Genomic DNA, 15,736 nt, shown 5'->3' with positions numbered 1-15,736 from the left:
TAGCCGAATACGCCGGTGGGGAGAAGTCCTTGTCTTGATCGCCAAGTCTTTGTGGAATCTTCCGTGTATGCGGCAGCTGTTCGAACTGGCCCATGAGTATACGGCCATGGGGGGCCTCGGCCCAATCTAATAGATCGGGAGACGACGTGGTGAGTACCCCAGGACACCGTCACCGCCCCTTCAACATATATAAGGAGGGGCACGGCTCCTCAAAGGGGGACGAGAAAGAAACAATCTCTAGGGCTAGACACAACTAGAGGAGAGCCGGTTTATGGCGACTCCCTTGTGATGATAATGAGATCTAGCCTCAAACAGCATGTAGGGTTGTTACCGGATGATGCTTCCCGGGGCCCAAAGCTGTCTAAACCCTTGTCTTGTGTTGCGTCTCTCGATTCCGCTCAACCCCTCTCAAGCTACCACATAGATGCGTTGGCCTCATGACTAAGTCCTCACACTAAGAACATCTGACATGTTAATTCCACGACACAACCCATCACCGTCCAACAAGCCTATGATGGAATTACTCACGCACGGCGGTGAGCATCATGAAATTGGTGATGGAGGAAGGTTGTTGATGATGATGGCGACGGATTCTCCTCTCTGGAGCCCCGAACGTACTCCAGATCAGCCCTCCCGAGAGAGTTTAGGGCTTGGTAACGGCTCCGTATCGTAAAACGCGATGAATCCTTCTCTTTGGGTTTTTTCTCCCCGAAAGTGAATATATGGAGTCAAGGTGGACGTCGGTGGAGCATCAGGGGCCCACGAGGCAGGGGGCATGCCCAGGTGGGTAGGGCGCGCCCCCACCCTCGTGGACAGGGTGTGGGCCCCCTGACATGGATCTTTCTTCCAGTATTTTTTATATATTCCAAAAATAATCTCCGTTGATTTTCAGGTCATTCCGATAACTTTTATTTCTGCACAAAAATAACACCATGGCAATTCTGCTGAAAACAGCGTCAGTCCGTGTTAGTTCCGTTCAAATCATGCAAGTTAGAGTCCAAAACAAGGGCAAAAGTATTTGGAAAAGTAGATACGACGGAGACGTATCAACTCCCCCAAGCTTAAACCTTTGCTTGTACTCAAGAAATTCAGTTGATAAACTGGAAGTGATAAAGAAATACTTTTACAAACTCTATTTGCTCTTGTTGTTGTAAATATGTAAACCAGCATTCAAGTTTTCAGCAAAGATTATGAACTAACCATATTCACAATAACATTTAGGTCTCATGTTTACTCATATCAATGGCATAATCAACTAGCGAGCAATAATAATAAATCTCGGATGACAACACTTTCTCAAAACAATCATAATATGATATAACAAGATGGTATCTCTCTAGCCCTTTCTGAGACCGCAAAATATAAATGCAGAGCACCTTTAAAGATCAAGGACTGACTAGACATTGTAATTCATGGTAAAAGAGATCCAGTCAAGTCATACTCAATGTAAACTAACAGTAATGGATGCAAATGACAGCGGTGCTCTCCAACTGGTGCTTTTTAATAAGAGGATGATGACTCAACATAAAAGTAAATAGATAGGCCCTTCGCAGAGGGAAGCAGGGATTTGTAGAGGTGCCAGAGCTTGATTTTGAAATAGATATGAATAATATTTTGAGCGGTATACTTTCATTGTCAACATAACAACTGAGAGATCTCGATATCTTCCATGCTACACACATTATAGGCGGTTCCCAAACAGAATGGTAAAGTTTATACTCCCCCTCCACCAACAAGCATCAATCCATGGCTTGCTCGAAACAACGAGTGTCTCCAACTAACAAGAGTCCCAGGGGAGTTTTGTTTGCAGTTATTTAGATTTGATTTGCATAAAGCATGGGACTGGGCATCCCGGTGACCAGCCATTTTCTTGTGAGTGAGGAGCGGAGTCCACTCCTCTTGAGAATAACCCACCTAGCATGGAGGATACAGACAACCCTAGTTGATACATGAGCTATTCGAGCATACAAAACAGAATGCTTATTTGAAGGTTTAGAGTTTGGCACATACAAATTTACTTGGAACGGCAGGTAGATACCATATATAGGTAGGTATGGTGGACTCATATGGAACAACTTTGGGGTTTATGGAATTGGAAGCACAAGCGGTATTCCTGCTTAGTACAGGTGAAGACTAGAAAAAGACTGGGAAGCGACCAGCTAGAGAGCGACAACCGTCATGAGCATGCATTAAAGTTAATCAACACCGAATGCAAGCATGAGTAGGATATAATGCACCATGAACATAAATATCATAGAGGCTATATTGATTTTGTTTCAACTACATGCATGAACATGTGCCAAGTCAAGCCACTCGAATCATTCAAAAGAGGATACCACCCTATCATACCACATCACAACCATTTTAATAGCATGTTGGCACGCAAGGTAAACGATTATAATCAACTACAATCTATAATTGTCATTGTAAATAAGTTTCTTTCATAATAGGCTGAATCAGGAATGATGAACTAATCATATTTACAAAAACAAGAGACGTCGAGTTCATACCTGCTTTTCTCATCTCAATCAGTTCATCATATAATCATCATTATTGCCTTTCACTTGCACGACCAAACGATGTGGGTAATAATAATAATGTACGTGCATTGGACTAAGCTGGAATCTGCAGGCATTCAATTCAAGAGAGAAGACAAGGTAATATGGGCTCTTTGTTAGATCAACAATATGGTCTTCTCCTCTCGACCCCCAAAGAACAAGAAAATAAATAAAACTATTTACACGGGAAAGCTCCCAACAAGCAAAAGAAGAACGAGAAATCTTTTTGGGTTTTCTTTTTAATTACTACTACTACAACAATGAAAAGTAAACTAACTAAAAGCTACAACTAATTTGGTCTATGGCATGAGTGCGTGCATGAGTGTGTGAACAGGAATGTAATGTCGGTGAGAGATATGTACTCCCCCATGCTTAGGCTTTTGTCCTAAGTTGGTCTATGGCCACGGCTGGCCTGGCGGATATCCAAAGTTATAGTTGGGGTCGTACTAGGAAGGATCCCCCTGGTGCCACTGGTTGGCGATCTCTTCCGGATTCCACTGATAAACAGACTGTCGGTGAGGATCAAATTGTGGTTCCGGCTCTGGCTCTGTAGCTGGTGTGGGGTTTCGGTAGGCGTGAATGGCCTCCGGTGGAACAAGGTACTTGCCTGCAGATAAGTCAAACAAGGAAGGAGCAGGCAAAGCAATAGTCTCAGGGTGATTTTTATCAAATATCAGCTTGTACTTAAGCATCTTTCCCTTATTCTTAATGATAAAATCATGTGCTACCATACTCTTATAGTCTAGAAAAACAGGAGGCAACAACTGTTCTTCTTTCTCATAATGTCTAATAGGTATGTTAAAATGTGCAACGAGGCGCGAGGCGAAGATACCTCCCAAGATGGGGCCCTTAGTATAGTTAAGATTTAACCGCTTTGCAACAATAGCGCCCATACTAAATGTGTCATCATGGAAAAAGGCATGGCACAAAATAACAATATCAGGGGCACTAAGGTTGCGACAGTTTCCACGACCAATTAAGCATCTACTAGCAAATATTGCAAAGTAACGTAAAACAGGAAATTGTATGCTGGTAATTCTTGCATCGGAAACCTTTCTAGTTTCCCCTACAACAATGATATCAATAAACCCTTTCACATCACTACGATGTGGTTCTTCTATGCTGCCTTTAAAGGGCATCTTACAGACCCGACAGAAATCAAAAAGGGACATCTCCTTATGCTCATCATATAAATAAAATTCCACCGAAGGTGGTGAGCTCCTAGCATGGAAATGAAAAATTTGCACAAAAATATTAGTGAGTAAGAGATACTGTTCGCGTTGGTCGTGGAGGAAGTCGGTGAGCCCCGCATTCTTAGCCAACTCATAAAAATCATCATAAATCTCGGCTGCTCTCAAGAAATCATCACAAGGCCATTCACACGCCCGAACTTCCGTGGTGCGAGGGATATTATATTTGGGTCTCTTATCCTCCTCACTTTGCTTATCCTTCGAGCTTCGGCTCGATGAGCCCCTCAAAAATCTCTTCATCTTTTTCTGAAATTTTCTGAAATTTTTAGCAACTCAAAAATAAAAGTGAACCAAACTCAACAATATTGATAGAAACTACTCCTACAAGTGCCTAGAGGCAATATCATGCATTAAAACTACTTTTGACCATATAAATTTGGCATGCAAGCTCAAGAACAGGGTCACCTAAGAAACAAAATTTTGCAATGAATAAAGCACTAGAACAAAAAAATTAATTGGACCATTGGAGGAGTCACATACCAAGGAACAATCCCCCAAAGCCGTTTTGTGAATGGGGCTTTGAGCTAGGAGATCGAAAATGGCAGCAAGCTGAGCTAGAACTCGTGCTTGAGCTGGTTAGTGATTGTTTTGGGAGGAAGAAGGAGTGTGTGGTGGCTAGAATAAGCGGAGCGGAGCCACCATGGGCCCACGAGGCAGGGGGCGCGCTCAGGGGGGCGCGCCCTGGACCCTCGTGGCCAGGTGCTTGCTCCCCCTCTTGTGTTCTCAGTGCCAGATATTCTCAAATATTCTAGAAAAAATCATATTTAATTTTCAGGGCATTTGGAGAACTTTTATTTTTGGGGTATTTTTTATTGCATGGATAATTCAGAAAACAAACAAAAAAATTACGATTTTTGCTTTATTTAATATAAATAACAGAAATTAAAAAGAGGGTACAGAAAGTTGTGTTTTCTAAATTCATCCATCTCATGCTCATCAAAAGGAATCCACTAACAAGGTTGATCAGGTCTTGTTAACAAACTCATTTCGAATAACATGAAACCAGAGAATTTTTGAATAACACTAGGTTACCTCAACGGGGATATGCACATCCCCAACAATAAGAATATCATATTTTTTCTTGACAGTAGGAAGAGGAAATTCAAAACCTCCAATAGTGATTGTTGAAATTTTTCCAATAGAATTAATACTGTGGACTGGAGGTTGTTTCCTCGGAAAGTGTACCGTATGCTCATTACCATTAACACGAAAAGTGACATTGGCTTTGGTGCAATCAATAACAGCCCCTGCAATATTCAAAAAGGGTCTTCCAAGAATAATAGACATACTATCGTCCTTGGGAATATCAAGAATGACAAAGTCAGTTAAAATAGTAACGTTTGCAACCACAACAGGCACATCCTCACAAATACCGACAGGTATAGCAGTTGATTAGTCAGCCATTTGCAAAGATACTTCAGTAGGTGTCAACTTATTCAAATCGAGTCTACGATATAAAGAGAGAGGCATAACACTAACACCTGCTCCAAGATCACATAAAGCAGTTTTAACATAGTTTCTTTTAATGGAGCATGGTATAGTTGGTATTCTGGGATCTCCAAGTTTCTTTGGTATTCCACCCTTATAAGTATAATTAGCAAGCATGGTGGAAATTTCAGCTTCTGGAATCTTTATTTTATTAGTAACTATTTCCTTCATATATTTAGCATAAGGATTCATTTTAAGAATGTCAGTCAAACGCATTCGCAAAAAGATAGGTCTAATCATTTCAGCAAAGCGCTCAAAATCCTCATCATCCTTTTTCTTGGATGGTTTAGGAGGGAAAGGCATGGGTTTTTGAACCCATGGTTCTCTATCTTTACCGTGCTTCCTAGCAACGAAGTCTCTCTTATCATAATGTTGATTCTTTGATTGTGGGTTATCAAGATCAACAACAGGTTCAATCTCTACATCATTATTATTGCTAGGTTGAGCATCAACATGAACATCATCATTAAAATTATTACTAGGTTCATGTTCATTACCAGATTGTGTTTCAGCATCAGAGATAGAAATATCATTGGGATTCTCATGTGTGTCTACAACAGGTTCACTAGAAGCATGCAAAGTCCTATCATTTTTCTTTCTCTTCCTTTTAGAAGGACTAGGTGCATCTATAGTAGTTCTCTGACAATCTTGCTCAATTCTCTTAGGGTGGCCCTCAGGATACAAAGGTTCCTGAGTCATTTTACCACCTCTAGTCATAACTCTAACATCATTATCATTTTTCTTATTATTTAATTCATTGAGCAAATCATTCTGAGACTTAAGCACTTGTTCTACCTGAGTGGTAACCATAGAAGCATGTTTACTAATAAGTTTAAAGTCACCTTTAACTCTAGACATATAATCACTCAAGTGTTCAATCATATAAGCATTATGTTTCAGTTGTCTACCAAAATAAGCATTAAAATCTTCTTGTTTAACAATAAAATTATCAAACCCATCCAAACATTGGCTAGCAAACTTAGCAGGAGGGATTCCAGCTTTATCATATCTATAGAGAGAGTTTACCTTTACTACCTGCGTCGGGTTATCAAGACCGTGTGTTTCTTCAATAGGTGATGAATTAAGACCATGTATTTCTTCAACAGGAGGTAAATTCTTAACATCTTCAGCTTTTATACCTTTTTGTTTCATAGATTTTTTTGCCTTTTGCATATCTTCAGGACTAAGAAATAGAATATCCCTTTTCTTCGAAGTTGGCTTAGGAGTTGGTTCAGGAAGTGTCCAATTATTTTCATTGGTCAACATATTATTCAATAGAATTTCAGCTTGATCAACTATTCTTTCCCTGAAAACACAACCAGCACAGCTATCCAGGTGGTCTATGGAAGCATCGGTTAGTCCATTATAAACGATATCAAGTATTTCATTTTTCTTGAGAGGATGATCAGGATAGGCATTAAGTAATTGGATAAGCCTCCCCCAAGCTTGTGGGAGACTCTCTTCTTGAATTTGCAAAAATAAAAAATTTCCCTTAAAGCAGCTTGTTTCTTATGAGCGAGCAAATATTTAGCAAAGAAGTAGTAAATCATATCCTGGGGACTATGCACACAACCAGGATCAAGAGAATTAAACCATATCTTAGCATCACCCTTTAATGGGAACAAAAATGATTTAAGGATATAATAGTAGCAAGTTTTATCATCATTAGTAAAGAGGGTGGCTATATCATTTTATTTAGTAAGATGTGCCACAACAGTTTCAGATTCATAGCCATAAAAACGATAAAATTGAACCAAAGTAATTAACTCAGGATCGACAGAGAAATCATAATCCTTATCAGTAATAAAGATAGGTGAAGTAGCATAAGCAGGATCATATTTCATTCTAGCATTCAAAGACTTTTCAGCTTAGCTAATAGTTTCTTAAGATCACTTCTATCATTGCAAGCAAGAAAGTCTTTAGCAGTTTCTTCATCCATAACATAACCTTCAGGTACAACAGGCAATTCATATCTAGGGGGAGAATCTTCATCATCACTTTCATCAATATTATTAGTTTCAATAATGTCATTCTCTCTAGCCCTAGCAAGTTGTTCATCAAGAAATTCACCTAGTGGCACAGTAGTATCAAGCATAGAAGTAGTTTCATCATAAGTTTCATGCATAGCAGAAGTGGCATCATCAATAACAGGTGACATATCAGAATTAATAACAGAAGCAGGTTTAGGTGTCGCAAGCTTACTCAAAACAGAAGGTGAATCAAGTGCAGAGCTAGATGGCAGTTCCTTACCTCCCCTCGTAGTTGAGGGAAAAATCTTGGTTCTTTGATCTTTCAAGTTCTTCATTGTGATAAGAAGATATAAATCCCAAGTGACTCAAAGAATAGAGCTATGCTCCCCGGCAACGGAGCCAGAAAATGTTCTTGATAACCCACAAGTATAGGGGATCGCAACAGTTTTCGAGGGTAGAGTATTCAACCCAAATTTATTGATTCGACACAAGGGGAGCCAAAGAATATTCTCAAGTATTAGCATCTGAGTTGTCAATTCAACCACACCTAGAAACTTAATATCTGCAGCAAGGTATTTAGTAGCAAAGTAATATGATAGTAGTGGTAACAGGTGGCAAAAGGTGATGGTAGCAAAAGTAATATTTTTGGGTTTTGTAGTGATTGTAACAATAGCAACGGAAAAGTAAATAAGCGAAGAACAATATATGAAAATCTTGTAGGCATTGGATCGGTGATGGGAATTATGCCGGATGCGATCGATCATGTAACAGTCATAACATAGGGTGACACAGAACTAGATCCAGTTCATCAATGTAATGCAGGCATGTATTCCGAATATAGTCATACATGCTTATGGAAAAGAACTTGCATGACATCTTTTGTCCTACCCTCCCGTGGCAGCGGGGTCCTATTGGAAACTAAGGGATATTAAGGCCTCCTTTTGATAGACTACCGGACCAAAGCATTAACACATAGTGAATACATGAACTCCTCAAACTACGGTCATCACCGGTAAGTATCCCGATTATTGTCACTTCGGGGTTAACGGATCATAACACTTAATAGGTGACTATAGACTTGCAAGATAGGATCAAGAACTCTCATATATTGATGAAACCATAATAGGTTCACATCTGAAATCATGGCACTCGGGCCCTAGTGACAAGAATTAAGCATAGCAAAGTCATAGCAACATCAATCTTAGAACATAGTGGATACTAGGGATCAAACCCTAACAAAACTAACTCGATTACATGATAAATCTCATCCAACCCATCACCGTCTAGCAAGCCTACGATGGAATTACTCACGCACGGTGGTGAGCATCATGAAATTGGTGATGGAGGAAGGTCGATGATGATGATGGCGACAGATTCCCCTCTCCGGAGCCCCGAACGGACTCCAGATCAGCCCTCCCGAGAGAGTTTAGGGCTTGGCGGCGGCTCCATATCGTAAAACGCGATGAATCCTTCTCTCTGGTTTTTTTCTCCCCGAAAGTGAATATATGGAGTCAAGGGCGACGTCGATGGAGCATCAGGGGGCCCACGAGGCAAGGGGCGCGCCCAGTGGGGTAGGGCGCCCCCACCCTCGTGGATAGGGTGTGGGCCCCCTGACGTGGATCTTTCTTCTAGTATTTTTTTATATATTGCAAAAATAATCTCCATTGATTTTCAGGTCATTCCGAGAACTTCTATTTCTGCACAAAAATAACACCATGGCAATTCTGCTGAAAACAGCGTCAGTCCGGGTTAGTTCCGTTCAAATAATGTAAGTTAGAGTCCAAAACAAGGGCAAAAGTGTTTGGAAAAGTAGATACGACGGAGACGTATCAGAGGCTGCTATGGAGGAAGAAGAGGGAAATCCTTTTGGGGTTCACTCTCTGGCCTCCGAGAGGGGCACACTAGCCGGCATCTCCACTCACCCCAATCCTCATCAAGCTATGGGATCTTTACACAGTCAAGCAAGCCAAGAAGTGCAAGGAGAACTCCCTCTGAGGCGGCCTTTACACAGGTTTCACCGTAACAATTTTCATAATTTGATTCACAATTATGGGTTCGAGAACACTCCTCGTAGGCACATACCGTCCAACTGGGACATATCTCGGCCAAGAGAAAACAGTGCAGGAACTAAACCATGGGGCCCTGAGAATAAACACATAATGGTTGAGGTGAAGAAAAACAGTGAATTAATTCATCAAGCCCTTCGGGAGATTCAAGGTTTGAAGGATCTACTCATGGTTATATTGGAGAATAATACTTCATCACCACCATCATCTTCTTCACCACCAAAAGAGAACTAAGTATCGGGCACGGGCACTCCCCTTGGCTTCCGCCAAGCTTGGGGGAGGTGCCCCGGTATCGTATCATCCCACTATATTTTTGCTTTTACTTATTTTAGTTCGATCTTTTGCTTTAGATGAATAAAAGTTTAGTTCGATCCTTTCTTCTTTGAGAGTTTGCTTAGTGATCTATCCTTATAATCATATGCAAGTTATATAATAAAGTTAGTTTGAGTTTTTGCTTTCTTTACTTTCATGTTGCAAATAAAGAAAAGAAATAAAGAAGGAAAAAGAGAAAGGAAATAAATCAATAAGATCATATACTAATCCTATGGTAGGTGATGGCATCACATAAGGAAAAGTATAAGTAGAAAAGTTTATTAGAGATTGACAAAGATAGCATTAGTCAATGATGCAACTCATGAAAGAATTAATAAGGGAACAGAATATTCACATATAAATATACTATCCTAGAAATCTTTTGTGATTGTGAACCCTCATTAAAATATTATATGACAAAATTGTTGACGTTGGACAAGGAAGGCAACGTAATGATTTCTGCTTGTTCATATTCACACAGAAGTCATATTGTCATGGATCCTTTAACATGTGATGCTTGCCCCCTATCTTTGCTAGCCAAACATTCCACACTAAGTAGAGATACTACTTGTGCATCCAAAAACACTTAAACCCAAATCTTATTTCCAAGTGTCCACCATACCTACCTAGGGATTGAGCAAGATCCCTCAAGTAAGTTGACATCGGTGCAAAAAGGCAATAAAAAATTCTTCTAAAAGTGTGAGATCATTTAGTGTAAGAAAAAATTGAGCATTGCACGAACTTGTGATGGTGAAGAATAAAAACGATAGACTGCAAAATAAAGGTCGCTATCACAAGGGCAAATGTAACGTGACGTTCTTTTGCACTAAGTGATTGAGCATACAAACAAATAAGCGCATGGCAACCTCTGCTTCCCTCTTCGAAGGGCCTATCTTTTGCTTTTATGCAAGAGTCATTTTTTCTCTCTACTCCTTTTATTTTTCTCCTTTGGCAAGCATCATGTGGTGAGGAAAGATCTAGGCACATATTTCCAGTTGAATATGGGTGGCATGAGTTATTATTGTTGACATCACCCTTGAGGTGAGTACATTGAGAGGCGAAACCATAAGCCCCTATCTTTCTATGTGTCCGGTTGAAACTTTTGCTCATGTGTACGCGGTGAGTGTTAGCAATCATAGAATACTATATGATGGTTGAGTATGTGGACTTGCCTAAAGGCTCCAACACATGACCCTTCCTGAAAAGATCATGAATTGTAGTTGCAAAGTTGACTGAGAACATAGTTTGTTGGTTTCTAATAGAGTTTTTGATTTATACTTTGATTGTGTGATGAACTATTACTTATTCATGAGAAGTATATGATAAAAGTCCTATGTTTAAGTTTGTTGTTATTATAATAATCAACATGATGCTTCTATGTCTGTATTTTGTTTTTATCGACACCTCTCTCTCAAAGCATGTGGACATGTTTTTCGATTTCGGTTTTCGCTTAAGGAAAAGCGAGGTCTAAGCTTGGGGGAGTTGATACATCCATTTTGCTTCATGTTTTCTTACTGTTATTTATGATGTTTTTATCCATAATAATGATTTTTGGGGTAATTGTAATGCCTTTTCTCTCATAATTTGCAAGGTACACACCAAGAGGGAGAATTCCGGCAGCTGGAAATCTGGACCTGGAAAAGCTATGTCAGGCTACCTATTCTGCACAACTCCAAACAAGCTGAAACTTCACGGAGATTTTCTATGGAATATTTAAGAATTATTGGAGCAAATAACTACCATAGGGGGCCCACCAGGCGGGCACAACCCACCTGGGTGCGCCAGGGTGCCCAGGCGCGCCCTGGTGGGTTGTGCTCACCCAGGCCCACCTCCAGTGCCCATCTTCTGGTATATAGGTCATTTTGACCTAGAAAAAAAAATAAGGAGAGGACTTTCGGGACGGAGCGCCTCCGCCTCGATGCGGAACTTGGGCAGGAGCACTTTTGCCCTCCAGCGGAGCGATTCCGCCGGGGGGACTTCCCTACCGGAGGGGGAAATCAACATCGTCATCATTACCAACAACTCTCCCATCTTTTGGAGGGCAATCTCCATCAACATCTTCAACAACACCATCTCCTCTCAAACCCTATTTCATGTCTTGTGTTCAATCTCGTTACCGGAACTATAGATTGCTGCTTTGTAGATGATTAGTAGTGTTGATTACATCTTGTAGTTGATTACTATATGGTTTATTTGGTGGAAGATTATATGTTCAGATCCAATGTGCTATTTAATACCCCTCTGATCATGAGCATGTTTTGAACGAAATATGCCCTAGAGGCAATAATAAAGTTGTTATTTGTATTTCCTTATATCATGATAAATGTTTATTATTCATGCTAGAATTGTATTAACCGGAAACTTAGTACATGTGTGAATACATAGACAAACGGAGTGACCCTAGTGTGCCTCTACTTGACTAGCTCGTTAATCAAAGATGGTTAAGTTTCCTAGCCATAGACATGTGTTTTCATTTGATGAACGAGATCGGATCATTAGAGAATGATGTGATGGACAAGACCCATCCGTTAGCTTAGCACTATGATCGTTTAGTTTATTGATATCGCTTTCTTCATGACTTATACATGTTCCTATGACTATGAGATTATGCAACTCCCGAATACCGGAGGAACACTTAGTGTGCTATCAAATGTCACAATGTAACTGGGTGATTATAAAGATGCTCTACAGGTGTCTCCGATGGTGTTTGTTGAGTTGGCATAGATCAAGAATAGGATTTGTCACTCCGATTGTCGGAGAGGTATCTCTGGGCCCTCTCGGTAATGCACATCACTATAAGCCTTGCAAGCAATGTGACTAATGAGTTAGTTGCGGGATGATGCATTATGGAATGATTAAAGAGACTTGACGATAATGAGATTGAACTAGGTACGATGATACCGACGATCGAATCTCGGGCAAGTAACATACCGATGACAAAGGGAACAACGTATATTGTTGTGCGGTTTGACCGATAAAGATCTTCAGAGAATATGTAGGAGCCAATATGAGCATCCAGGTTCCGCTATTGCTTATTGACTGGAGATGTGTATCAGTCATGTCTACATAGTTCTCGAACCCATAGGGTCGGCACGCTTAACGTTCGATGACGATTTGTATTATGAGTTATGTGATTTGATGACCGAACTTTGTTCGAAGTCCCGTATGAGATCACAGATATGACGAGGAGTCTCGAAATGGTCGAGACGTAAACATCGATATATTGGAAGGCTATGTTCGGACATCAGAAAGGTTCTGAGTGGTTCGGATATTTTCGGAGTACCGAAGAGTTACGGGAATTCGCCGGGGGAAGTATTGGGCCTTCATGGGCCTTAGTGGAAAGGAGAGAAAGGCCACAAGGGGAGGCCGCGCACCCCCCCCCCCCATGGGCTGGTCCGAATTGGACTAGGGAGGGGGCGGCGACCCCTCTTTCCTTCTCCCTCTCCTCTCCTTCCTTCTTCTCCTACTTGGACTAGGAAAGGGGGAAACCTACTCCAACTAGGAGTAGGAATCCCCCCTTTGGGCGCGCCCCTTGTGGCCGGCCCTCCTCCTCCTCCCCTCCTTTGTATACAGGGGAGGGGGGCACCCCGTAGACAGACAAGTTGATTGTTTAGCCGTGTGCGGTGCCCCCCTCCACATATTTCCACCTCGGTCATATCATTCTAGAGCTTAGGCGAAGCCCTACGTCGGTAACTTCATCATCACCGTCATCACGCCGTCATGCTGACGAAACTCTCCCTCGACCTCAGCTGGATCTAGAGTTCATGGGATGTCACCGAGCTGAACGTGTGCAGATCGTTGAGGTGCCGTACCTTCGGTGCTAGGATCGGTCGGATCGTGAAGACGTACGACTACATCAACCACGCTTTCATAACGCTTCCGCTTACGGTCTACGAGGGTACGCGGACAAAACTCTCCCCTCTCGCTGCTATGCATCACCTAGATGGATCTTGCGTGTGTGTAGGAACTTTTTTGAAATTACTGTGTTCCCCAACAGTGGCATCCGAGCCAGGTCTATGCGTAGATGTTATATGCACAAGTAGAACACAAAGGAGTTGTGGGCGTGGGTATATACATATTGCTTGCCGTCACTAGTTGTTTCTTGATTCGGCGGTATTGTTCGATGAAGTGGCCCGGACCGACATTATATGACCGCGTTCATGAGACTGGTTCTACCGACGTGCTTTGCACACAGGTGCCTGGCGGGTGTCAATTTCTCCAACTTTAGTTCAATAGGATTCGATGAATAGGGTTCTTTCTGAAGATCAAAAAGCAACCACTATACCACGCTGTGGTTTTTATGCCGTAGGTAAGAACGGTTCTTGCTAAGCCCGTAGCAGCCACATAAAACTTGCAACAACAAAGTAGAGGACATATAACTTGTTTTTGCAGGGCATGTTGTTATGTGATATGGTCAAGATGTGATGATATATAATTTGTTGTATGAGATGATCATGTTTTGTAATAGTTATCAGCAACTAGCAGGAGCCATATGGTTGTCGCTTTATTGTATGAAATGCAATCACCATGTAATTGCTTTACTTTATCACTAAGCGGTAGCGATATTCGTAGAAGCAATAGTTGGCGAGACAACAACGATGCTTCGATGGAGATCAAGGTGTCAAGCCGGTGACGATGGTGATCATGACGGTGCTTTGGAGATGGAGATCAAAGGCACAAGATGATGATGGCCATATCATATCACTTATTTGATTGCATGTGATGTTTATCCTTTATGCATCTTATTTTGCTTAGTACGGCGGTAGCATTATAAGATGATCTCTCACTAAATTTCAAGGTATAAGTGTTCTCCTGAGTATGCACCGTTGCTACAGTTCGTCGTGCCGAGACACCACATGATGATCGGGTGTGATAAGCTCAACGTTCACATACAACGGGTGCAAGCCAGTTTTGCACACGCAGAATATTCGGGTTAAACTTGACGAGCCTAGCAACATAGTGATGTTCACCATTGAAAACTACTCCATCTCACGTGATGATCGGACATGGTTTAGTTGATATGGATCACGTGATCACTTAGATGATTAGAGGGATGTCTATCTAAGTGAGAGTTCTTAAGTAATATGATTAATTGAATTTAAATTTATCATGAACTTAGTCCTGATAGTATTTGTATATCTATGTTGTAGATCAATTACTCGCGTATAGCTTCCCCGTTTTATTTATGATACGTTCCTAGAGAAAACTATGTTGAAAGATGTAAGTAGCAATGATGTGGACTAGCTCCATGATCTGAGGATTATCCTCATTGCTGCATAGAAGAATTATGTCCTTGATGCACCGCTAGGTGACGGATCTATTGCAGGGGCAGATGCAGACATTATGAATGTTTGGCAAAACTCGGTATGATGACTACTTGATAGTTTAGTGTGCCATGCTTTACGGCTTAGGACCGGGACTTCAAAAACGTTTTGAATGCCACAGAGCATATAAGATGTTCCAAGAGCTGAAATTGGTATTTCAGACTCATGCCTGAGTCGAGAGGTATGAGACCTCAGACAAGTACTTTGCCTACAAGATGGAGGAGAATAGCTCAACCAGTGAGCATGTGCTCAGAATGTCTGAGTACTACAATCTCTTGAATCAAGTGGGAGTTAATCTTCCAGATAAGATAATGATTGACAGAGTTCTCTAGTCACTATCGCCAAGTTACTGGAACTTTGTGATGAACTATAATATGCAAGGGATGCTGAAATTGACGAAGGTAGAAATCAAATGTTGATGGTTGATAAGACCACTAGTTTCAAGTAAAAGGGCAAGGGAAAGAAAGGGAACTTCAAGAAGAATGGCAAGCAAGTTGTCACTCCCATGAAGAAGCCCAAAGCTAGATCCAAGCCTGAAACTGAGTGCTTCTACTGCAAAGGAAATGGTTACTAGAAGCGGAACTGCCCCAAATACTTGGTGTATAAGAAGGATGGCAAAGTGAATAAAAGTATATATGATATACATGTTATTGATGTGTACTTTACTAGTATTCATAGTAGCCCCTGGGTATTTGATACTGGTCTAGTTGCTATGATTAGTAACTAGAAACAGGAGTTACAAAATGAACAAAGACTAGTTGAGGGAGA

The sequence above is a fragment of the Triticum urartu genome, chromosome 1 (genome assembly GCF_003073215.2).
Source record: "Triticum urartu cultivar G1812 chromosome 1, Tu2.1, whole genome shotgun sequence".
Taxonomy (NCBI): domain Eukaryota; kingdom Viridiplantae; phylum Streptophyta; class Magnoliopsida; order Poales; family Poaceae; genus Triticum; species Triticum urartu.
The sequence above is the reverse complement of the archived record's forward strand: the minus strand, read 5'-3'. Positions refer to the sequence as shown.